Source organism: Xenopus tropicalis, chromosome 2, assembly GCF_000004195.4.
Source record: "Xenopus tropicalis strain Nigerian chromosome 2, UCB_Xtro_10.0, whole genome shotgun sequence".
Lineage (NCBI taxonomy): Eukaryota > Metazoa > Chordata > Amphibia > Anura > Pipidae > Xenopus > Xenopus tropicalis.
The window spans coordinates 93602431-93628673 of NC_030678.2; the positions used below are offsets into that span (position 1 = coordinate 93602431).

At 40.9% G+C, this 26243-nt stretch overlaps 1 protein-coding gene across 1 annotated transcript in view; it reads left to right on the top strand.

Annotated features, from left to right (window-relative positions):
- The first annotated feature begins 7573 nt into the window (after nt 1-7573).
- Nucleotides 7574-26243, top strand: part of rasl10b (RAS like family 10 member B) — a 43772-nt gene continuing 25102 nt past the window's right edge. The window contains exon 1 of the mRNA XM_004911629.4: nt 7574-7675. The gene's annotated coding sequence lies outside the window, so the exon portion shown is untranslated. The remainder of the gene's footprint in view (nt 7676-26243) is intronic.

The following is a 26243-nucleotide window of genomic DNA, read 5'->3' on the forward strand; positions in this document are numbered from 1 at the left end:
GTCACATGAAAGTTGAATCTGGAAAAGAAGAGTGCCCATCTGGCTTGGCGAGGTCGAAGTCTCCTTGCAGAGCGTAAATACTCCAGATTCTTATGGTCGGAGAACACCAAAATAGGATGAGCGGCCCCCTCCAGAAGATGTCGCCATTCCTGGAAAGCAGATTTAATAGCGAGTAATTCTCTATCCCCCACATCATAATTTTGTTCGGAAGAGGAAAGTTTCTTAGAGAAAAAGGCAACAGGGTGGAGCAAACCTTGAACTTCATTTCTTTGTGACAACACAGCCCCGATGGCATACTCAGAGGCGTCCACTTCTAGAACAAATGGACGAGTAGGATCTGGATGCTTCAATATAGGTGCTGACGTAAAGCGATTCTTGAGATCGGAAAAAGCTTGTTGAGCTTCAGGAGTCCAACAAAATTTCTTTAGTGAACTGGTAAGGGCGGTAATAGGAGCAATAGTCTTGGAAAAGTCCTTGATGAATTTCCGATAAAAATTGGCAAAACCAACAAATCTCTGCACTGCCTTGCGATTATTTGGAACGGGCCAATCTAACACAGCAGAGACTTTACGAGAGTCCATAGACATTCCCTCTGGGGAAATGACAAAACCAAGGAACTCTATTGTCGACTTCTCGAATTCACATTTCTCTAGCTTGGCGAACAGTTTGTGAGTGCGTAAGCGTGAAAAAACCTGTTTGACATGAAGACGATGTTCTTCCAAGGAGGAGGAAAAAATTAGAATATCATCTAGATATACGATCACAAAAAGGTCCAGAAAGTCCCTAAAAATGTCATTTACAAAGTGTTGGAAGGTTGCAGGCGCGTTACAAAGGCCAAAGGGCATGACCAAATATTCAAAGTGCCCATAGCGAGTACGAAACGCTGTCTTCCATTCGTCCCCTTGCCGAATGCGAACCAGGTTATATGCCCCCCGAAGGTCTAGCTTCGTAAAGACATGCGCCGAGCGTAGTCTTAGGAAGAGTTCTGATATGAGGGGCAAGGGGTACCGATTCTTAATGGTAACTTTGTTCAGCTCTCGGTAGTCAATACAGGGACGTAGGGACTGATCCTTCTTCTCAACAAAGAAAATACCTGCGCCAGCGGGAGAAGTAGATGGACGAATAAATCCTTTCTGGAGGTTTTCCTCAATATAGTCTTTAAGAACAGTAAGTTCAGGTTCAGATAGAGGGTAAATTCGCCCAAATGGAATAGCTGCTCCAGGGAAAAGATCTATAGGGCAGTCGTAAACCCGATGAGGAGGCAGTACATCAGCCCCTCTTTCATCAAAAACGTCTAGAAATCCATGGTAAGGCTTTGGAATGAACTTAAGTCAGGGATCAGAGGAGAGAACCAGCAGTTTCTTCAAGGTCACCCCATGATGGGAGCTTCGGTCAGAAGGAAATGTCAATTGCTTGGTATCCCAATCGATGAGAGGATTATGTGCCCTCAACCATGGAAACCCCAAAATAAGAGGATACAGAGGAGAAGTAACCACGTCAAACGAGAGGTTTTCACTATGCTGTTGAATCTTTATTAACAAAGGAAGGGTTTCGAAAAGAACTGGACCAGAAGAAATATCAGACCCATCGGCCAACTTCACCATCAGTGGGCAGGATCTTGGTTTCAAAGGAACATCATGGGAGCGGGCGAAGTTTCGATCAATGAAGCAACCGCACGCCCCGGAGTCAATCAGTACTGGGACTTGGAGCGTCTTTCCGGGCCACTGTAAAACAGCAATAACAGACATAAGTGAAAGTCCATTGACAGCTCCAGCACTAAGAAGAACGGGTGCTGACCCCTTACTTGTCGGTCGCACAGGGCAGTTGCGAAGGAGATGGCCAGAACCCCCACAGTAGAGACACAGATTCAAACGACGTCTGCGTAGCCTTTCCTCAGGAGTCAATGGAGAACGGATGAGGCCAATCTGCATTGGTTCAGATTCCCCAAAGGACGAAGAAGCGGAGGCGGACTGTGTAGAGATGGGTTTAGGGAACAGGGGCGCTTTAGGAAGCAGCCAACTTGGTTGGGACAACCCAGACTTCTCCAATTTCCTCTCTCTTAAACGCCGATCTATTTGGATCGCGGTATCAATGAGAGAGTCCAATTCCTCCGGAACCCCAACACGAGCTAGCTCATCCTTTAAGCCTTCCGACAAGCCAATTCGAAATTGATGTTTCAGAGCCGCTTGGTTCCATTGGGTATCAGCAGCATAATTACGAAAGTCCGTAACGTACTCCTCTACTGGGCGTTTTCCCTGGAACAGGGATCTGAGTGCGGCCTCAGCTGAAGCTTCCCTTTGAGGATCATCGTAAAGTACAGCCATTGCCTGAAAGAAAGCAGTAGAGTCACCAAACAATGGACTGTCCTGTTCTAGAAGACGATGGGCCCAAGTCTGAGGCTCCCCGGATAGGAGTGAGATAGCAAACCCCACCTTAGACTGTTCCGTCACATAAATGTGGGGGTTCAAAGTAAACTCCAACTTGCAGCTGTTCATAAAAGCCCGAAACTTCTTGCGGTTCCCCGAAAAACGTTCAGGTAGGGACAGCTTAAGCTTGGTCGCCGGTGGCTGAACAACAATAGGTGGAGGAGCAGCAAGTACCTCAACAGGGTCTCCCGGCAGGGGTTGTAACTGGGCCTGGACAGAATGAAGCCCCGCTTGCAGTTCACGTACCACTTGAGTAAGGGTGGCCATCTGTTGGGTGAGTAGTTGCATGGCCGAGACTTCCTCAGATTCTTCCATACTGGCGAAGTGATACTGTCAGGATCCAGGAAGCGATGTTGTTGGAAGAACTCGTAGAGGAAGGACCTCTCCTACACCTCCCACTAAGGAACACAGCCGCTGGAGCTGGAGACAGGACTGGACCAAGTGGAGGAGTGCCGAACCAGGCGTCAGATCAGAATCGGGAGACAAACGGATAGTCAGGCAGGCAAGAGGTCGGTACAGGCAACAGGATTCGTAGTCAAAAGGAAAGCCGGATCAAGAACTAGTCTTTCAGAAGGATAATAACGCTCAGTGTCTTCCAGGAGGAAAATGATCACTTCGCAGTGATCCTAGGCCTCGGGCGTCTTTTTAAATGCAAGGCGCATGCGCCAGGACGCACGCTGGCATCAGAGCGTGCGCCGGCATCATGACGCACGCCGGCGTCAAGTCGCGCGCTGGCGTCAAGGCGCGTGCAGGCAACGGTACGCGCCCCCTTGTGGCCAGGCGGGCGGCCGCGCTGCTGCCGTTGGGCCTTACAAGATGAGACAAAAGTGTGGCATTTTTACTAAACAATAGGAGGACTATTGGGCAGTATGCTTTTTAAATTTTGACTTGCATTCTCCTTTAATGCCCAATATGCATAGTTTTACCAAACTATGTGGCGTACAGAGGCTGCTTCAATATAAGCACCCAGTATGTGTATTATGTGCCATAAGAACCACCCCTAACAGTATGGAGACCCTACCCTAGAAAACCATATATGTTTCAGTACACATTCTGGCAAAACACAAATGGGTAAATACATCTTTCTACTGCAAACAAAAAGCTATGCTAAATGTACCAGTTTTTATGAAATTTCTGAAAATCGTCACAAAGCTTGCATTTTGCCCCACATTTTGTAACATATCAAAATATTCTAAATATGAACGTCAGGGGTCTGCTGAACAGTTTAATACCCAATATGCATAGATTTACCAAACTATGTGGCATACAGAGGCACCCAAATAAATAGTGTATATGAATTTTTAAATCTGACACTCTGGTTGCTGCAATACAATAATAATAATAAAAATAATAGTATGTGCCATAAGAACCCCTAACAGTATAGAGACCCTACCCTAGAAAACCATATATTTTTTTGAACATGTTATGGCAAAACAAAAATGGGTAAATACATCTTTCTACTGCAAACTACCAAACTAGCACTTTTTATAAAAATTTCTAAATATCGTGACAAAGCTTGCATGTTACCCCATTATATATCACACATTTTATAACATACCAACATCAAACAATCTTAATATGAACACCAATATGCATAGATTTACCAATCTATTTGGTGTACAGAGGCACCCAAATGAAAATGGGTAAATACATCTTTGTACTGCAAACTACGAAACTACAAAGCTATGCTAAATGCAGCAGCTTTTATGACATTTCTGACAATCATCACAAAGCTCGCATTTTACCCCATTATGTACCCCACATATTATAACATACCAACATCAAACATTCTAAATATGAGCACCAATATGCATAGAATTACCTATTTGGTGTACAGAGGCAGCCAAATGAATACATAGCAGACAAAATTTCCATGGGCACAAACAATTAACAAGGAACAATAAACCACTAAAATCAATGGTTTTTTTGCCTAGTGTAATCAGCAGTCACAGTTTAAATATTATAGTTTAGCTAAACACATTTTATGGACAGAAACAAATCAACATCTATGCAGAACTGAAAATACAATAAAATGACTAAAAATGCAATAAAATCACAAAAAATGCACCAAAATCACTAAAAATGTAATATAATCTCTGAAATAACATACAAAAGGTATTGCACCATGAGGTTAGCAAATACACTATTTGCTATGGCAATAATAAAATGTTTTCAGGCAAAAAAATCCACAATGTGATAAAAAATAAAAACAGCCACAAAATTGTGGAGTGGGCAGAAGGGACTCAAGAACAGAAGGTGGTGGTCTTCTGTCTTGATCGGGTGAGTGCCCACGTGGCGGGGGGCAGAAAGTAAAAGCAACAACAGGCATGTAGTTTGCATGTGCCTGCTATTGCCTAGGGGCCCCCGGGGCAATCAAACCCAAGGGCCTGCTCAATCCCCCCCTATGCTAGTTGCCTATGGGGCTGGGAAATGAGCAGGGAGCGAAGGAGGGGCTGTAAAAGCCACTCCTTTTCTATGTTCTATTGCACTTAAAAGGTTAAAGAATCTCACCAAGCTGGAATATATATATATATCTGTAAATATTACCCATATACATATTTTCCCGTAAGCCACCATTTTGTCATAGTCTGTGTGCTCCCTCTACATAAAGAAGTGTGGAAGTAAAAGACAGAACTTTGTCCATTTATTTGCTCATTTGCCCTAACATGTATGGGTGCTACTGGCTTGTTTGTATGCACTGTGAATCATATCTTCCCTGGGGAGCAGCACGTAGTACTTAGTAAATTGCAATTTTTTATTTAGGAGTACCCAATAGCACATACTAGTAAAAAAGTATATTTTTATGTAAATAGTTTATTTAAATAAAGCAAGGTTTTACATATGAGCTCTTTTATGTTATATATTTCTATAGAGATCTACACTGTTCCAGGAGATAGTTTTCCTTTAACAAACTCCACAGCAGTCAGTTGACAGAACTCCACAAGTTTATTAAAACATTGAAGATTTTTAACCTCATTTAAAACGAAAAAATAAAAAACAATTTAATTCTGACTTGTGTGAGAATTGACTCCAAATATTCTATCACATTTTTTTTCTTCACTAAGCTGGTGCTCGAAATCAGGTACAGGTATCGGACCCCTTATCTGGAAACCCATTATCCAGAAAGTTCTGAATTACGGAAAGGCCATCTTCTATAGACTCCATTTTAATCAAATAATTCACATTTTTAATTTGTAAATGTAATTGCTATTGAAAACAGCATGTATTTAACTCCTGGTTGTTACTTTTTAAACAATGTTGCAAAGGTCAGTCTCTTTCTGCAACCCAGGTCTGTCAGTCTGCTGCCTTGTGTTACATTGTTTAAAAAGTCAGAGCCACCAGAGCAGAGAAAAAAGAAGGACTGGCAATCACTGCTTTTAATAGCAATTATATATATGACTTAAACCTTTACAAATTTATAATGAATGTATACATGCAAAGTTGCTTAGAATTATGTTTTCTTTTATTAGGCAAAATTCTATTTTTGATTGACTACCTTTTCAGTCTGTTCTTGGTCTGTAGTGGCTGAGCCAGTGGCAGGTTGGCATATGCCTGTCTACCAGATTAGACCCTCTCAGGTCTCTTTTCTGGATACCTAAAATGGAGATACTGTAAGAAAACTTACAGGCTTGATAAGCACATAACAACAAGAGACTGTTATTAACATATCGGTGAACCTTTATTTCCTGTTAGAATTCTGTAGCCTCTAAAATTCTTCACTAAAAGGCTATAACACTTTATTTTTCAGGAAATTTGCTGTATCTTTATCCCTTTTACATGGTCATTGTTTTGGTTGCAGTTCTGTCAACCATACAATTTAACAATGCTACAAACCTTACGGCAGTGATCCCCAACCAGTGGCTCGGGGGCAACATGTTGCTCACCAACCCCTTGGATGTTGCTCTCACTGCCCCCAAAACAGGTAGTTATTTTTGAATTCCTGACTTGGTTGCAAAATTTGGTTGAATAAAAACAAGATTTACTACCAAATAAAGCCCCTGTAAGCTGATAGTGTGCATAGCAGGGCTGGAACTAGGGGTAGGCAGAAGAGGCAGCTGCCTAGGGTGCAACGATTGAGAGGCGCCAGGCAGGAGCCTCTCCTGCCTACCCCTAGTGCTACTTTGTCATTGCCTCCGCCGCTTGTCATTAGCGGCGGAGGCAATGACCGATCTAATCGCCCCTCCCCCCCTGCACCGCCTCCTGTGCTTTGCCACGCATGCGCCGTTCGGGGGGGCGGGGAGGTGGGCGGAGTTGGCCGACCGGGTTGCCTAGGGCGCCCGGTCGGCTTGGCCCGCCCCTGGTGCATAGAGGCTGCCTAGTAGCCAATCTTAGCCCTTATTTGGCACCTCCATTAACTTTTATGATGCTTGTGTTGCTCTTTAAGTGTTTTTACATTTGACTGTTGCTCACAAGTAAGAAAGGTTGGGGATCCCTGCCTTAGGGAATAATATACTGTATGTGTCTGAACCAATACCAAGTCAGCCTCTTGAGGTATTTTGGGTGGAGTGGGCGCAGGAAGTCTTTACATATTGCCAACAAATCATAATCAAAATTCCCTGCTCCAGTTCTAGTACTGGTACCCACATAGGTGCCACGTTCATCACAAGACACAGAGCCTGCTAGAATGTATAAGTGGTGCAGATACAATCACATGCGAATATGGAGAGAATCCACAAACTTCACCAAATTATGACCCGAGCGAGTTGGAACTCCGCCCCCAGTGCCCGGAGACATGACTGAACGTACTGAGAAACACAACAGTCTCCCACACAAAAGTACTTTATTTATGATATCGGTTTGAGGCTTATTAGGTGACTTCCTGCTTTGTCCCTCTGTGTTACTATAACGGGTCACTGCTATATACCTGCTCCAGTGATGGTTTCATTGTATCTGTGCCTATCAAGTCAGGGAGTAGGCACCATACTATGGTAGGGCTACTAGGTAACTAAGCGGCCATATAACTTCTCTGCCTCTGTAAAGGGTTATAGGACAACCCAGTAAGTGCGTAATGGAAGTGGCTCGGCGGTGTTTGCCCTGGTGCCCTTACCTACCGCTGATACACAGGGGCATTAGGATCCCGCAGAACTGCAGAACGGGAGGCCCCGCCCCTTTGCCTCCACTCGTGCTCTGAGGAGGGGGATGTGGATAGATGGCGGGAGGGGGGGAGTGAGTGGAGAAGATCGCGGTCAGTGCGAAGCTGAAGCCAGAGGACCAGTTCAAGGCTGAGGGCAATACTGGCATCAGTTAAGGTAGGAATAAGATATACCCCTCTCACCTGCTAATAGAAGAGCACTGGGTGTTTTGCCTTGGAGAGGCTGCAGTGAGTGTGAGTGTTGTGACCTGCGCCTGTGCATTTACCCTGTAGCGCATTGCGTGCCATCTCCTAGCTCATGTGGAGCTAAAAGTCTGCCAGGAAGCGTGTGCCATTTATTAGGATTTGGCATTACCTGTGCACTGTCTGTACCCTGTGTGTGTGTATATATATGTGCGTGCGTATTTCTGTGTGTGTGTTTATGTGAATACATGTGTAGGTGTGTGTGGGTTCTGTTGTGCTGAACAAGAACAACGCTGACAGCACATGGCTGGACCTTGTGTATAGAGCTGTCCGGACCCAAGCGGTGCTGATAGGGGCCATTCCCTTGTGCAGCTGTGGATCTGCCCCTCTCCTGTGCAGCTGTGTATTTGCCCCTCTCCTGTGCAGCTGTGTATTTGCCCCTCTCCTGTGCAGCTGTGGATCTGCCCCTCTCCTGTGCAGCTGTGGATCTGCCCCTCTCCTGTGCAGCTGTGGATCTGCCCCTCTCCTGTGCAGCTGTGGATCTGCCCCTCTCCTGTGCAGCGCTATTCTGCTCAGCCCCTTGATGTGCTTAATGCCATTCTACTGGCAGGTATATGAGAGCTGTGTTAGAGATAGCCAATGCACATACCATTATGTACAACTAGTGTCTGTGTCACAATGCCCTTAGAGGCTATGCCAAAATCGTTTACTAAAATACTCTGCAGCCTTCGCATGCTCAAAATCACTCTAGCCATAGAAATCAATCAGACAGCCCTTTGTTCTGTTTATATAAACATATCTTGCTTTGCCTTTGGATAGCTTCTGGCATCATTTTCTTTAATGCATATACTGAGCAGACCTGGAGCTGCACTGCTTCTTTAACAAAGAGTTATATTCTATTGGTCTTCAATTTGACACAAGTGACATTTATTCATTACATCTTCTGACACAATCAGATCACACACCATAATCTTCACACCATAATTTTCTAAAGTGTGCATCCCTCATTGCAAGGTGATAATGTTGCAGTGCTGTGCAAAACCTATTAGGCCTGTTCTGCAAGACTTGTCACTGCTCAGCAACCCTAGAGCTAAAGAACAATTTGCCCCAGAGAAAGGCTTTATTACAGTTTTTATTGACTGTAAGCCTATATGTTTGTGTTATTATTACAATGACCCATTTTGCTCAGAAACACTGCTGCTTTTATGGCAACGCTGCACATCAACACATGGGTTGCCATTCACTTTCATTTCTTTTCTTTTTTAGTCTATTTATTTGAACTTGCAAACCTTTTTCCATTGTCCTGCAACTTTTCATAGCCCAATACCTAAACAAAAGTTTTAGGTATAAGGTGGTAATGATAACAAATGACAGAATAAATGCTTATTAGCCGATTCATCCAATTTCATGTTCCATAAGATTACTCTGTTTTGGAACTGCTTTGGAGCTTTCTAGCTGGCAAGTTACTAGTTTTGTCAAACTGATGGTCCTGTGTCAATTTTTTGTGGCCTTTTAAATTTTTAGAGTGTGCATCAATTTGTGTAATTCTGTGTACAAAAATAAACGTAGAATGCAAATTAAAACATTGTTGCTTGCATTTTCTAAATACTAAAGCAGATTGTTAATGTCAGATCCTGGATTCTACTTTGGCTGTTAACACTCAAGTCCTTCAAAGTTATTCATTTACCCTTAACACAGCCTTTTCATACTGAGATAATGGTGAAGCAGCATGGAGGAAAAATCACAGAATCACTGCCCTTAGTGCTTAGTTACAGAGCACATGCGCAGATGTCTCCTTGTACCTTGTACTGAATCCAGAGCACAGTGTAAGGCACAGAGCTGCAGGGCTTAAGTGCACAAATGCTTGCTGGTGCTCCGTAACTTGCTTGTCTCTTTGATTTACATGATGGGGTGGTATAGGAGGTGTCAATGTACCATACCTAGCCCTTCATGAATTCAGGTACTGTCAACATTGTATTTATTGAGCAGGTACTGGTGCAGATACAAGGCCTGCATCTATGGGTAGGCACCATGGAGCAGGGTGCAAAATGTTAAAGATATGACAGTTTACCCCTGTTTTTACACTCTACACCCTGTTTTGTGCTAGTTTCTTCTTGCACTTTGCACATGCCCCACTGTTTTTAAATAGGAAAAATCCAGCAGCTCACCAAAATAAGTGATAAAGTGTGTAGGTGTTTACTTAGTCCATATACATATGTCAAAATGGCAATGTTTCTGGCCCCCCCTGGGAGGGCCATGATAAAGGGCTCAGGGGGACCAAAATGTTGCCTTTAAGACATATATATATGGGCTAAATAAACACCTTCATATTTTATCACTTATTTTGGTGTGCTCCTGGATTTTTCCTGTTGTATTGCTGACTACTCTACAGGAGAGTAGTGTTCCAACCTTTAAGGTGGCCATACACCTTCATATCCACTCGTTTGGTGCCAAGCGAGCGGATCTTCTCCTGATATCCCCCACCTACGGGTGGGTGATATCTAGCTGCCAATATCGGTCCCTTAGACCGATTCGGCAGCTAATCGGCCCATGTATGGGCACTACCAACATACTTGCCTGACCGATATCTGGCCTGAAATCGCCCAGATATCGATCGGGCAGGTTAAAAAATTTAGTCAGATCTAGGGCCACATCGGCTAGTTGATGCGGTCCCCGAAACGACTTTGCCTATACCCATCGTTATAATTTGAGCCGAATTAGCCTGGACATTTGTGCCATTTGCATGTTTATGTATGTGATCAGGTAGCACCCCAACAGATTTTCACCACATTGGGAAAATGAATAGTTCGCTAGGGTAAACCCCCAAAACATGTGTGGGCCAACTGCTGATTAGGCTTGTGGGATACATCAATGTTTATCCATCTGTCTCTAGATGTACTGGGCTATGTGCTGTTGAAGTCATCAGGATTTGCATTCCATTTTTGCTTGTAGTTTGTGCATCACAAAAAAGAAAACAAGTAATCCTATTAATATTTTAACTGGCTTGTCAAAGACGCTTGCTTATGCATACAACATAGCACTATGTGGATTTTCAGTTTATTTTAAAATCCCATCCTCTATATATTCTGCTCCAATGTCATATATACATTGGTGCAAAAACACAATCTGCTACCTTCTTCTTCTAAAAGTATATATTTTTGCACCAAAATCCGCTACTAGTGTGTAAAACTGGAAATGTGGGGAGGAAGGCAGCAGATCATGTTTTACACTGATGGAAAAAATCACATAGACATCAAGAGTTCAGTTTTAATACTTTTCATTACAACAAAGAATTTATTACAGGTATCGGACCCCTTATCCAGAAACCCATTATCCAGATAGTTCCAAATTACGGAAGTCCCTCTCCCATAGACTCTATTATAACCAAATAATTAAAATTTTTAAAAAATTATTTCCTTTTTCTCTGTAATAATAAAACAGTACCTTGTACTTGATCCCAACTAAGATATAATGAATCCTTATTGAAGGCAAAACAATCCTATTGGGTTTAATTACAGAAAACCCCAGGTCCTGAGCATTCTGGATAACGGGTCCCACACCTGTACATAACTAGAGCTTAATGCCAGCTTTTTATAACATTTGTGATATAGTGACCCATTTGCCCTTTAGGAAGTTCTATTTGAAAGATTTAAAATGTGCAAAGGCATTGCAGGAATTGCAGTCTTGGCTGGAGGAGAGCTGACTCTCCAGTATTTGGTAAATGTAGTCAAAACCAGCAGTGGTGAGAACAGCAAAGGACAGACAGATACTGCTTTTAATAGCAGTTATATTTACCAATAACTGTTATTTTACTGTATGTTAAAAGTTGCTTAGAAGTACACTTTATTTCATTATACAAAATTTTATATTTGAGTTTACATTCCCTCTGATAGGCACATACAGTATAACATTTGCCTCTCAGATCCATGCCTGAACTTAATGAGTTTATTAGCTGTGACCAAATCACCTGTGCTTAAACTTTTTGCTGCCGGTTGGAAATTGTATAATTAACTTTGATAGTGCAAACTGTTTTATGGAATACAAAGGATGTTTTTGTGAATTGCCCATGGTTTACTTTAATGCAACAGCTTGACTTTCTAACAAATGAAATTTGAATTTCCGAATACATATTTCCATTTTGATTCTCCAAGAATGTAAAAAAAGTTCAGTTTAGTAAAATATGCACTTATGGGATATTTTCTCAACTTTAAGTACTTTAAGTAATTTATTAAGATCTGTGGGAGAACAAGGCCATTTATTATATTTTAGAATTAGCATTAATGTATGCAGCAGTCGTTTATGTATAAGGCAGAATGTGCCTGGTATGGTAGAGGCCTGCTTATTTCTCTTTTCCGCTGAAGCTGCTATGCTTCAAAGTGGGGTTTGAGCATAGCAAGTGGGGTTCAAGTTAAATAGCCATATTAGGTGAACAATGTGTCCCCTGTTGAAATGCTTTATCTAGCTGAGTGAGACAAATTCTAAGAGACTTACCCCCCAAATATAATAAAATGCACTAAGTTTGCCCAGGAGCAGTAACCCATAGAAACCAGTTAGATGTTTGCTTTTAAGCAGGTGACCAGAAAATGCTACCTGCTGATTGGTTACTATAGGTTACTGCACCTGGTCAAACTTAGCATCTTTTATTACATTTCCCCCTTTGTGGTTAAGTCTTTGAAGGAAGAAGTGGAGGTCACTTTGATAAGCAGTATGGACAGAGTCTGTTCTCCTCCTCAGCTCCTAGCACACTCAGACAGGCAAGACATTTTGACAGTTGTAGAGCATAGTAGTCTTTTGGGGGACATTAGATGGCTATAATTGCTGCTCCATAGTAATCCCGTCCACTGAGGCTGAAGCAAAGCAGTGATTTTTCTTCAGTATAATAAAAAACTGATTCCTTATTAACAAAACTGTGTCCAGTCAGTCAGAATATCTTAACAGTCCATATAGAGCCACAGGTTGCTCTTATTGCAATATTTTATGTGCAGTGGGTGGCAGCTGTCAGGCATGCTTGGTAAATCTCCCCATATAATAGGAGATACTCAGGTGGTATATACTAAAGTCACTACTGGAGCGCAATGTATTATAAACAGTCTCATGTGAGCAAAAGTTGTTTGCTTATTAAACATGCTTATATAAATATAATTGACTTGAGGGGACATTTACAAAGCGCAGTAGATTAAATATTGCTCCAGTTATTGCCCTAAAAATATCATTCATTACTTGTGTCTTAAGCTGCTTCTTGCACTTTCACATAGTTGAGCTCAGTGCTGCTGTATCTTTCCAACCCCCATCTGGCAAATCCCATACAGTGCATCTGTAGATGCAGGGGAACTCTGGAGCTTCTATCACCCTCAGGCCCGGATTTGCGGCGAGGCGACAAAGGAAATTTAGCGGTGGCATGCCGCCCAGCCACACCAGAATTTTGCCCGCATACAGAGTAATGGGGGGAGTATGCGCAGAAACTTTAGTGCGTCCTCTCCCCACTGCTCCATATGAGTTAAGTGGCCTTCATGCGTGCACGTGGGGGGAGGGGGTGGTGTTGGTGCGGGTTCAGATCCATTGCCAGTGCCACATACATGAGAACTGAAGGGGGGGGGGGGATTGCAAAAGAAAAGGGCCCATAACTAGTTGTGGTTATTCAAATATCTGTACACATGTTATTATTCATATTGTACAGGAAATTACATTTCTGTTCAGTTCATCTATAAATTGAGAAGAAAGTCAGATACCTAAGAAGTTCTGTTGAGCCAAACATTTTATTATCTCTTTCATATCTGTTGGTAAAATGTACAAAGTATTTATCAGAACCTAAGTAATTAGTATATAAGGAAAAAGTCAAAATATGTGCAAGGTACGAGCTAAAGATCCTTGTTTGGCTGGAGACTGAAGATCCCTTTGTCATGGCATTGAATATCTTCCCTTCAGTGTTTAGTTCTGGGCAAGGGTTCACAAAATTATAAAACCACTTTAGGCCGATTCATTTTCTTATAAAAGGTGATAATCTTTTAGTTAGCAATTATGCATGCCCTATTCAGTACTAATATATATCCTTGGTTTGTAGTATGTCAGGTAAAGCTGCGTTTGTGCTTCAGTTTCTTGGCTGCTGTATGGGTAGAATTCATGAAATGTAACAAGTGTGAATGTTAAGATTTTTTCCTTGAAATAAGTGCAAGTTGACTATAGCAACAGGTGGCAAGCACAATATGTGTTTCAAAACAACATTCCCTGCACCTTACTGAAACATTGACTGTTGTGCCAGATCTATTTGAAGAAAGCATTCAGTTTTCAGTGTAAAGATGACGATTTATTAACAAACCATAGAAAGGGTACATTTTTATATGTGTTCTACTATCTTTTTAACAATACTCCCTTGTTATGCAGATGCTACTTCTATATGTGTGTAGACAGCTATGAATGATATTTGGCTTCTCTTTATACAAATGTCACAAAATAATTATATCCTGAATAACTTATCAGTTATTTGGCATGAAAACAAACCCCTGAGGGTGTGCATGTTAGCATTCACAGCTAGAAAGGAGCTAACATCTATCAAATATGTTACAGCTTGTGAAGCACTTTCAATGCTGAATTGCATGTGCAGCATAAAACTTTAAATTTTAAAATATACATATTAGTATATATATATATATTATATGCAGATTGTTTTACATTACTGTGTCTATAAGCCCAACCAAAATAAGGTTTTGCTTACATATCTGTCAGTCAGCTATCATCTTCATTTCAGTTGCCCATAAGGCATATGTGTAGGTAGCTATGTGGCTTTGTAAAGGAAAGTCCCATGTGCTGTCTGTTGTCAAGTACAGCAAGGTTAGTAAACTGCAACCCTGTCTGCTAAGCAAAGTTTCAGATTGGGCTCAATTTTAAGACTTTGGCTTGTGCTGGGAATCTTGTGTATTCACAGAACTGTCTACTGAGAAGTTGTGTGCTCTTGACATGAACATGAAATTTTTTTGAGAAGAAAGAAACTGCATAGTACTGGTCTAAGTTAGTATAGCCCATTTATAAAATATCTAAATTCACAGTTTTGCACAAAACATTGTTAGAACCACAAATAAACAAACATATTTAACCAAGACAAGAGGTCAGAGTGGCCTGCCCCTGACATAGCCTTGTACATCCTCATTTAACTGGAGAACATGCAACCACTCATTGTTAGTTTTCTCCGGATAAATTTTTATATAGGGCAGTAAATTGAAAATTGGCTATAAAATCATTTGTTTTTGTCCTTGTTCCCAGTATTGATTTCATTATAGTCCACAAAATAGCAGATGGACTACTATAAAGGCAGCAAGTGTAACATGAAAAAAGAGTTTTGTTTTTTTTAAAATCGATTTAGTTCTGAATAAACTCTTACAAAGGACAACTAAAGGCCTAAAACAAAAGTGGTGTAGGCCACACTATCAAATATATATACAGTGGTGTGAAAAACTATTTGCCCCCTTCCTGATTTCTTATTCTTTTGCATGTTTGTCACACAAAATGTTTCTGATCATCAAACACATTTAACTATTAGTCAAAGATAACACAAGTAAACACAAAATGCAGTTTTTAAATGAGGGTTTTTATTATTTAGGGAGAAAAAAAGTCCAAACCTACATGGCCCTGTGTGAAAAAGTAATTGCCCCCTGAACCTAATAACTGGTTGGGCCACCCTTAGCAGCAATAACTGCAATCAAGCGTTTGCGATAACTTGCAACGAGTCTTTTACAGCGCTCTGGAGGAATTTTGGCCCACTCATCTTTGCAGAATTGTTGTAATTCAGCTTTATTTGAGGGTTTTCTAGCATGAACTGCCTTTTTAAGGTCATGCCACATCAGCTCAATAGGATTCAGGTCAGGACTTTGACTAGGCCACTCCAAAGTCTTCATTTTGTTTTTCTTCAGCCATTCGGAGGTGGATTTGCTGGTGTGTTTTGGGTCATTGTCCTGCTGCAGCACCCAAGATCGCTTCAGCTTGAGTTGACGAACAGATGGCCGGACATTCTCCTTCAGGATTTTTTGGTAGACAGTAGAATTCATGGTTCCATCTATCACAGCAAGCCTTCCAGGTCCTGAAGCAGCAAAACAACCCCAGACCATCACACTACCACCACCATATTTTACTGTTGGTATGATGTTCTTTTTCTGAAATACTGTGTTACTTTTACGCCAGATGTAACGGGACACGCACCTTCCAAAAAGTTCAACTTTTGTCTCGTCGGTCCACAAGGTATTTTCCCAAAAGTCTTGGCAATCATTGAGATGTTTTTTAGCAAAATTGAGACGAGCCTTAATGTTCTTTTTGCTTAAAAGTGGTTTGCGCCTTGGAAATCTGCCATGCAGGCCGTTTTTGCCCAGTCTCTTTCTTATGGTGGAGTCGTGAACACTGACCTGAGTTGAATTGAGGCAAGTGAGGCCTGCAGTTCTTTAGATGTTGTCCTGAGGTCTTTTGTGGCCTCTCGGATGAGTTGTCTCTGCGCTCTTGAGGTAATTTTGGTCGGCCGGCCACTCCTGGGAAGGTTCACCACTGTTCCATGTTTTTGCCATTTGTGGATAATGCCTCTCACTGTGGTTCGCTGGATCCCAAAGCTTTAGAAATGGCTTTATAACCTTTACCAGACTGATATATCTCAATTACTTTTGTTCTCATTTGTTCCTCAATTTCTTTGGATCTTGGCATGATGTCTAGCTTTTGAGGTGCTTTTGGTCTACTTCTCTGTGTCAGGTAGCTCCTATTTAAGTGATTTCTTGATTGAAACAGGTGTGGCAGTAATCAGGCCTGGGGGTGACTACAGAAATTGAACTCAGGTGTGATAAACCACAGTTAAGGCTGATGCCACACCAGGCGTAGGGCTGATTTTTTCGGCAAGCGGAAAAACGCTTGCCGAAAATTCAGCCCTACGCCTGCTACTTGTGCCTGCACCCGAATGAATGGGATACGCTCGGGTGCAGGCACATGTAGTCGATATACGCACGAAAACGCGAGAGAATGCAAAGTCTCTCGTTTTCGTGCGTATATCGGCTACATGTGCCTGCACCCGAGCGTATTCCATTCATTCGGGTGCAGGCACAAGTAGCAGCGTAGGGCTGAATTTTCGGCAAGCGTTTTTCCGCTTGCCGAAAAAATCAGCCCTACGCCTGGTGTGGCATCAGCCTAAGTTATTTTTTAACAAGGGGGGCAATCAATTTTTCACACAGGGCCATGTAGATTTGGAGTTTTTTTTCTCCCTTAATAACGTAAACCTTCATTTAAAAACTGCATTTTGTGTTCAATTATGTTATCTTTGACTAATAGTTAACGGTTTTTGATGAGCAGATACATTTAAGTGTGACAAACATGCAAAAGAATAAGAAATCAGGAAGGGGGGAAATAGTTTTTCACACCACTGTATATCATATAAATATATATTGTCTATTGTCAGCATGCTGAATGGTGTTTTGCATTATTCACATAAACAAACCATGCGTTTTTTTTATCCATTTAATGTATTGTCACAGCTACTCTATGGTCAATTTCATCAGAATCTAGTAACCATGAGAGTGTGATTTTTATACTGTTGCAGGAAACCAGATCATTATGAAGAAACCAAAGAATCACGAAGAGAACATTTAAATGCAGTGCAATTAACAATCTGCTACAATTAGGTGACCTCTCTGCAGATATTCTAGTTTATACTTGTGACTGTACATCTGCCTGAACTATATTTCTTATCATCCCTTAACTAGAAACCCAGTGTATAGCACAGTGTACTTCAGTATCTAAGACTCATTGCAAATGCTTGCTAAAAAGATCCTTACTTTATTCTCAGTGCTATGTATGCTGCCAGCTTTTACCTTGCGGGTTTCAGCAGGCTGTCAAATATAGATGAGCATGTCACAGCTTTCCATGTGCATCTGCCCATGGAACTAACAGTGCAGTCAAAACATTATTAAATCACTTCCTTCCCTGTGATTTATAAAGGGTATTTTTTACGCCTATTATCAAAATGACTCAAATTACAGGGTCTTCCACAATATGAGACTGTATCATGGTGATTGTGCAGAGTGGATAAATAACTCCATATGTGCTGTGTGTCTGTTATTGTCCAGTTTGTTGGTAATTGGATCTAGTCACCATCTCTGGATTTAAATCTAACTAGTCATTCAGTGGTTCACAAAATTGTACTCAACTCTTCACCACCTAGTCATGGTATATTGATTATTTTATTTATTTATTGTTATAGCTATAGCGGTGAAACACTTCTGCACTTTACAGAGATTATACATAATTAACATCAGTCCCTGCCCCAGAGGAGCTTCCAATCTAAAGATTGTACTGTGGGAGGAAACCGGAAAACTTGGAGAATGCTGGAAGAAGATACAAACTCCTTGCAGATAGTGCCCTGGCTGGGATTGAACTCAGGTCCTCAGCGCTTACATACTATAATCTATTCTATATATTTTGTTGCTTTGTTCCCATAGAAAAATAAGTAATGACCATAAATTAGGCCAATTGGCTAGAAGCAGGAGGGCCCACTGACACCTGGGCCACTGGGAATTCTCCTGGTATCCCTGTGAGCCAGTCCGACACTGCCTTAGCCTATTTATATTCCAGTTTTATTTTAAATGTGCAACCAGATACTAGTTTGCATTTCAAGTCCAAGACCAAATATGTTATGTTAATCAAATTGTTTTAGAATTCTGCTCTTAACTACATACTAAAAGTTAAAATAACTTTTAACGACTTTTTTCCCCATAAACAGTGGATTATAACAAATTATTTGTCTCAGTTATAAGGATTGTCACAGTAATGTAAATATGTCTTTGACTACACAATGTCTTTGTGTAGTCTTTGCTTTGACTGACTTACAGTCAGTGTCGTAACTTGCAGACCCATGGGGTAGAAGGGAGCCCAGATGGTCACGGGTTTGCTGTATGGTTCCAGCAACCCGGCCATCTCAAACAAGTGAGTGATGGAACAAGGGTTTATTATGCTACTGTGCAGCTATGGGTGCAAGCCCATGTTGGGGCTTGAAAAATGTTTTTGTTGGAAGCCTGGACAATTAACATTATGCCACTACATACAATTTGAAGAATGGGCATTTTTAGCTATAAATCTGTTAGATGTGATTTTCATATAAATCCAACCTAAAATGTACTCTGCAACATTTTCAAGTCATAAGATGTCATGTATGGGATCACTGCACACTGACAGGGATGACAATAGAACTAATTGGCCACAGCTTTCATCAGTCACTGCACGTTTCATTTTTCTCTCCCAGGATTTCTGGCAGCCGGAAGCCATGATAGGTGTACACTTGAGAGTACTATCGACTTTACATAACCAGTATAAATAGCCTCTTTTTAAAATATGTTTCTTGAACATATGGTTCTTTGGTTCACAGGGGCATTCGATCTAAAGTTGCCATACATAGGCTGATTCTTTCTGCCGATATCGGTCCCTTAGACCGATTTGGCAGCTTATCTGCCTGTGTATGGGCACGAACGACAGGCCTACCCGACCGACATCTGGCCTTAAATCAGCCAGATCTTGATCAGGCAGGTTTGATTTTTCTGTTGGACCAGGGACCGCATCGGGTAGTTGATGCGGTCCCTGATCCGACAGAAAAATCAAACCTGCCTGATTGAGATCTGGCTAATATACCTATACCTATATATCGCCTATACCCATTGTTCTCATTAGCCCAATATCGCCCACCCGTAGGTGGTGATATCAGGAGAAGATACGCTCACTTGGGTCCATACACAGGTAGTAATAATGAGTGCCCAACTAACTTTTCTTTTAAGCACTTCAGTTATTGACATTTTGGCTAGTGCAATTCTGTTCCCATTGTAGTGCCTAGAGGGAGGCCAAAACCATTTAGATCAGTAGAAAAATGAATATGTACTTTTGATAGGAAGTGGCTACTATGATAAACATAAATAAAAAAGGATTTTAGTAAACGTAGCAATCAGCGAGTTCAAGCAGACTCAGCGAGAAGAGAACAGAGCTGTGCATCTGGTGAATTGGAGAAAGGGAATGCAATCAGCAACACAAAGGCCCATATGATCAAGAAAATAGCCAACATCCTTTGTAAAAGAAACACAGTTGTGAAAGCTGCAATTGCATAACACCATGGGAATTAAAGAAGCATTTACTGAGACAGAAGGTCGGAGAAAATGTGGTTGATCAGCTTTAATTGGTACTACATGTAGGAAATGGTTGTTGTTGTTAAAAGTTAGGGCACTAAATATGGGATAAATGCAATGAATACATTTCATGAATACTTGGACTGCATTATCAGTGTTATCACCTAAGCACATGTGGGATATTAATGAGGCATGAACACAGTATCTTGTTACTTTCTTTTTTTATTTCAAAGCCTCGATTACAACTTAATAAAGAACTTGGCAGTCAACCATATTAATAAAGAAATAACTAGGGCAAACTAACTAAAAATAAAACCTCTCTGATAATCCTGTTATATTTTTCACACTGTGTGGATTCAGGCTTACATCCACAGAGAAAAGATTTCTGTTTATGGCATATATATAGAAAAATCTGGATTTACATATCATACTGTATTGTGGATGAATCGGTTCACATTTAGAGGCAAGATAGGGAACACTGATGAGCCTATTTCTCTATGCCTGGCAATGTGCCATAATATAACTTTTAGGGCCCGATTCACTAAAGTGCGATAAAAATTATCGAACGATTTTTTGCGTTAAATAAGTCACGATAATTAGCGCGTGATTCACCACAGTATTATTGCGTGCGTTAAGTCGCCATTTTCGCATGCGGTATTTTTCGCGCTAGTTTTAACTCATGTGTTAATTTCCACGCTCAAAAGTATACGATCCCATGATTCACTATAACTTGGGCGCGCTAAATATCGCATTCGGCTATGCGAAAATTAACACCTACTACAGGCAGGCGAAAAATTATAGAAAAGTACAGTAAATGAGTTTTTGGTAATAAAATATGGACATACAGTGTTATTTATTCAAGTATGTGTCTTTTTACTCAATTTTACTAAAGTCTTGGCATGTATGGAATTTCGCTACTAATATACAGTACTATAGCGGTGAATATTTTGTCGCGATAATATACAGTACTATAGCGGTGAATATCTTGTCGCCAAAATATTTAGTCGCGATATTATACAGTACAATAGCGGTAAATCTTTAGTCGCACAAAATACATTACTAGGTATATTAATTATAGAAAAGTACTGTAAATGAGCTTTTGCCAATAAAATATGGACTTTGCAGTGCTATTTATTCAAGTATATGTTTCCCCTAGAGTGACGCAGCCGCCAGTTTGCAGGGAAATGGTCATTTTTAATACAGTAATTTTACGAAAGTATTGGCGTGTATGGCTAACATGGCGTGCGTTCATTTGCGCGACTATTTATATGCGGCTACAAGTCATGAAATGTTTCGCCAGGCATGGATTTGCAGCGAATTTTTGGACGTGCGGCGAATGTGTTTCGCAAAACAATCCGCCAATGGCAAAACGCATTAAAAAAATCCCCACGCGAAAATTCCACACACGTCCAAAAATTGACAAAGGCTTCAAATAATAATAGTCGCAGGCAACAACTTGCGTTAATTAGTACATAGCGTATTTTCTGCCGAGTGTGATAACTCTAGCACTTCTTTTTTTTTCTTACTTATATTTTTATTGGTTTTTGGGGTTTTTTTTTTTGCAAATAAACATTTATACAGCACCTCTCTAGCACTCTGTGCTCTCCCAGGGCAAAATGTCGACAATTTTATGCTGCCGATTGTCGCGACAAAAATATCGCATGAAATACCGCGCGTAAAATAGCGCAAGTATGCTTATAGTGAATCGTGGGAAAAGTCGCGAAAATTAAGACGCGATAAAACGCACACTATAAATAGCGCACGTTTTATCGCACTTTAGTGAATCGGGCCCTCTGTGTTCTAAAAAAAATTGTGTGGTTTTGGATTCCTAGACTGAATTGTTAGTATACTAGTACCAGTTTGTTACACTGATTTAGAGGTTGCATATTTTACAAAATAGTAGAACACAATAATTATAATTAATCAGTAATTTTTCTAAAACGTATCTTTTGTCAAAACTTGTAGTCTGCTCCAAAGAGAAGCACTGTTTGGGGTGCTCCAGTGATGTATTATAGGCTGCTGAAGATATGGACCAGCAGTAGAAGTGAATAAATCTATATACACACAACCTGTCATTATTGACAGGAGTGATTATGTCATCCTGCACACAATGTCCATGTAAACAATTTCCAACATGAAGCCACAAAAGCATTCCTAGGCCTTATGTACATGAATTAAATAGTAAATGTTTGTGGTCACTGTAAGTTACTATGGGTGGCATTTATTGCATGGTTTTGGTCCGCAAATAATTATTTTATTGAGAAATGTGTGCACTGATGGGGCTGGAATATTTAAAAGATGACAGTGTTCTCAACCATAAAGGACTGTTACTGTGTTAAAAGAGAGGTTTAATAGGAGGAAGCCAATGAGTTAGCAGAGGTAACTGCTGAGGCATTTTAAGGGTGGCGTTTATTCTAGTTATTTATATATTGCACTCTAAATTTGTTTCTCCTTAAATTATTCTGGGCTGCAGAAGGGTTCACCAATATTTTCAAATGTGCAAGAGTGAGCCAGCATTTTCTTAGTACATAGATATTGGTCAGTGTATGTCCGGCCAGCATACATCTTCCCAAAATAGTATAAAACCTTGTGATTTTATTGGCATGTGTATGGCCATCTTGACTAAAGCCTAACTGAACCATGAGATGTATTTGCATGGCTATACAATAAATGGGATTCCCAGTACTTTGCATAAAATGGGGATCTACGCTACTTTTTTTCAATACTGTAAAGACTATTGGAACATGCACTGTTCTATTCTACCCTTTTTTTTGGACATGTGGTAAAAATGTAATGTATTGGTAGCAAAAACTTCTCAGTAGTGAGCCTTTAAGAAGCAAATGACAAAGACAGTATGAGTGTTTGGTTATTATGACAGTAATGGAACAATGAATTAAAGTAATAATAGGATTGTAATCTGCACTTTCTAAGGAGAATTGAAGATGGTTTAAGTGGGACCCCCAGTGCAGGTTTCTCACTGTGGCCCTTGAGGCATTTGTTACATTACTGATTTCAAAAGACTTACTTATCTTGTGGATGGGCTCTTGGTGCTCACCTTCTATATTATACTATATTACCCTATATATTCTATATTACCCTATGAAAGCTGCAAGAATATAGCTGCATATGATTACACTCCTAAAAATGCCAAGACTTTTTCTTCCCTTGGGAATGCCCTAACCCACAAGATCATTTCTTGTGAAGTCTGCATTTATTATTTAGCCTGAGAAATTTACTTTTCATTTTTGAAATACCATTGCTATCCACTGCGGTTGGCGAGACTGATAATTCTCTTTCTGTCCTATATGTAATTGCATTGTTTGTTGTGATGTTGCAGAGACATGCCTACAGTATATTCTACCATGTAACCCACAGCCACTCAAAATCAAGCTATCAATAAAATGTAGCTACCTATGGACAGTGCCTTAGAAAAGCAACCAATATGGCCCGGATCACTCATATATAATGCAAATAGATATATAAAAAAAGGAATATTCTGTGCACATAGCAAGTTATGCCCTCATCTCTTACACTCTAGGAAAAATAAATCAAAGTGATGCCCTACATTACAGGGGAATGTTGGAAGGCATGTGCTTTCAGTAGTACTCCCCACTGAATCACTGCAGTTCCTGTCTCACAGATGCTGCTCTGAGTTATTACTCTTAGTGCAATACACTAATTAAGGTGTTTGTAACACTGTAACTAGACATTGTTCTGTAAATGCTCAGTGTCTGCGTACGTAATATTGATCATGGCTTGATAAATTATAGCTACTGTGTATACACTGTGTCTGCTTTCTACAAGGAAAGTCCTCCTTGAAGGATCATTGTATAGAGTAGATAAACTTCACAAAATTGGAATTAGCTCAGACTTAAAGGACATGTAAAGCCTATATTTGCCTACAATGTATATCAGTTGGGCACGCCTCCCCCACCCAAATGGTATCATTTGTACTGCATATATCTCCTCCATTTGCCAGCACCATCACATTTTTCTAAAACAAATAGCAGCTTTCACCTGGTGGCCATTTTTCCTCATATACATAATCAGATACATTTAAATCAGCAAACAGCATACACACACACAGACCCTTATTCAGCATACATTTTGTCAACAATACAGGCTCACACAGGCACAACTGTCTTTGATAAAAGTTCTGCTTTGCTTGAGCTCAGGAGAGAAAGTTAAGAGAAAAAAATTGAAGCAGACAGCTAGAGCCGAGTTTCTATGGGAACCAGCAATGCCATGTCTTCACTTGCTGCTAGACTGGAGGGCGTGTTTAGTAAACTGAGCATGCCCACAAGCCAGAAGTCAAAGCAAGTTCCTAAGGGAGGGGGCCGAGTGAGGAGGAGAAGGAAATCTAAGTGATTAAAGGAGAATGCAAGTCAAAATTTAAAAAGCATACTGCCCAATAGTCCTCTTATTGTTTAGTAAAAACCCCACACTTTTGGCTCACCAAATATTTACTCAGTCACACTTACTTCACATTTTCTAGAACAGGCAGCCATCTCTAAAAAGGTATTCTCCCTTCCTTTCCTTCCTTGCTTCATACTGCATGTGTTTCATTCCCTCCTCCCCCTCCCCTCTGCCAGATCTGCTTCTGATTGGCTGGTGGGCATGTGTAGCTCAGAACAGCAGACAAGATCAAGTTACATGCTCAGAGAATAGGAAGGCTGCCGCTGGCACCTACAGGAAGAGAGATTTCAGTGATGTCACTGTAGTCTTCACACTGCTGTAGGCTGCCAGCACCATATCTCAGAAAAGCAAGCAGGGATCTGGGAATTTAGATATGCAGTAAGTACTTAAAAATAATGCCTTTAGACTTACTTTTAATTTGTATTAACCTTTCCTTGTCCTTTAAGGGGATGCTGTAGCCTTACTATTAACCTCTGGACAACCAGAGTGACAGGAATTGAAAGATTTTAAAGAGGCTATTCAGTAATTACATTTTTGTGTGTGGGGTTTACATGTCCTTTAAACCTAAAGTAAAGTGTTCTTCTATGCCAGAAAATCATCTAACATCAAATTCACATTCATCTTAACTCTAGTTTCAGATTTTATACACCTCCCTAAGCCAAGATAAAAAAAAACACACAAATCTGTCAGACCAACTTACGGCAATCTGACGTTTACAGTGGCTTGCAAAAGTATTCGGCCCCCTTGAAGTTTTCCACATTTTGTCACATTACAGCCACAAACATGAATCAATTTTATTGGAATTCCACGTGAAAGACCAATACAAAGTGGTGTACACGTGAGAAGTGGAAGGAAAATCATACATGATTCCAAACATTTTTTACAAATAAATAACTGCAAAGTGGGGTGTGCGTAATTATTCAGTCCCCTGAGTCAATACTTTGTAGAACCACCTTTTGCTGCAATTCCAGCTGCCAGTCTTTTAGGGTATGTCTCTACCAGCTTTGCACATCTAGAGACTGAAATCCTTGCCCATTCTTCTTTGCAAAACAGCTCCAGCTCAGTCAGATTAGATGGACAGCGTTTGTGAACAGCAGTTTTCAGATCTTGCCACAGATTCTCCATTGGATTTAGATCTGGACTGTGACTGGGCCATTCTAACACATGGATATGTTTTGTTTTAAACCATTCCATTGTTGCCCTGGCTTTATGTTTAGGGTCGTTGTCCTGCTGGAAGGTGAACCTCCACCCCAGTCTCAAGTCTTTTGCAGACTCCAAGAGGTTTTCTTCCAAGATTGCCCTGTATTTGGCTCCATCCATCTTCCCATCAACTCTGACCAGCTTCTCTGTACCTGCTGAAGAGAAGCCCCCCCAGAGCATGATGCTGCCACCACCATATGTGACAGTGGGGATGGTGTGTTCAGAGTGATGTGCAGTGTTAGTTTTCCGCCACACATAGCGTTTTGCATTTTGGCCAAAAAGTTCCATTTTGGTCTCATCTGACCAGAGCACCTTCTTCCACATGTTTGCTGTGTCCCCCACATGGCTTGTGGCAAACTGCAAACGGGACTTCTTATGGTTTTCTGTTAACAATGGCTTTCTTCTTGCCACTCTTCCATAAAGGCCAACTTTGTGCAGTGCACAACTAATAGTTGTCCTATGGACAGATTCCCCCACCTGAGCTATAGATCTCTGCAGCTCGTCCAGAGTCACCATGGGCCTCTTGGCTGCATTTCTGATCAGCGCTCTCCTTGTTCGGCCTGTGAGTTTAGGTGGACGGCCTTGTCTTGGTAGGTTTACAGTTGTGCCATACTCCTTCCATTTCTGAATGATCGGTGGAACAGTGCTCCGTGGGATGTTCAAGGCTTTGGAAATCTTTTTGTAGCCTAAGCCTGCTTTAAATTTCTCAATAACTTTATCCCTGACCTGTCTGGTGTGTTCTTTGGGCTTCATGGTGTTGTTGCTCACAATATCCTCTTAGACAACTTGAGGCCGTCA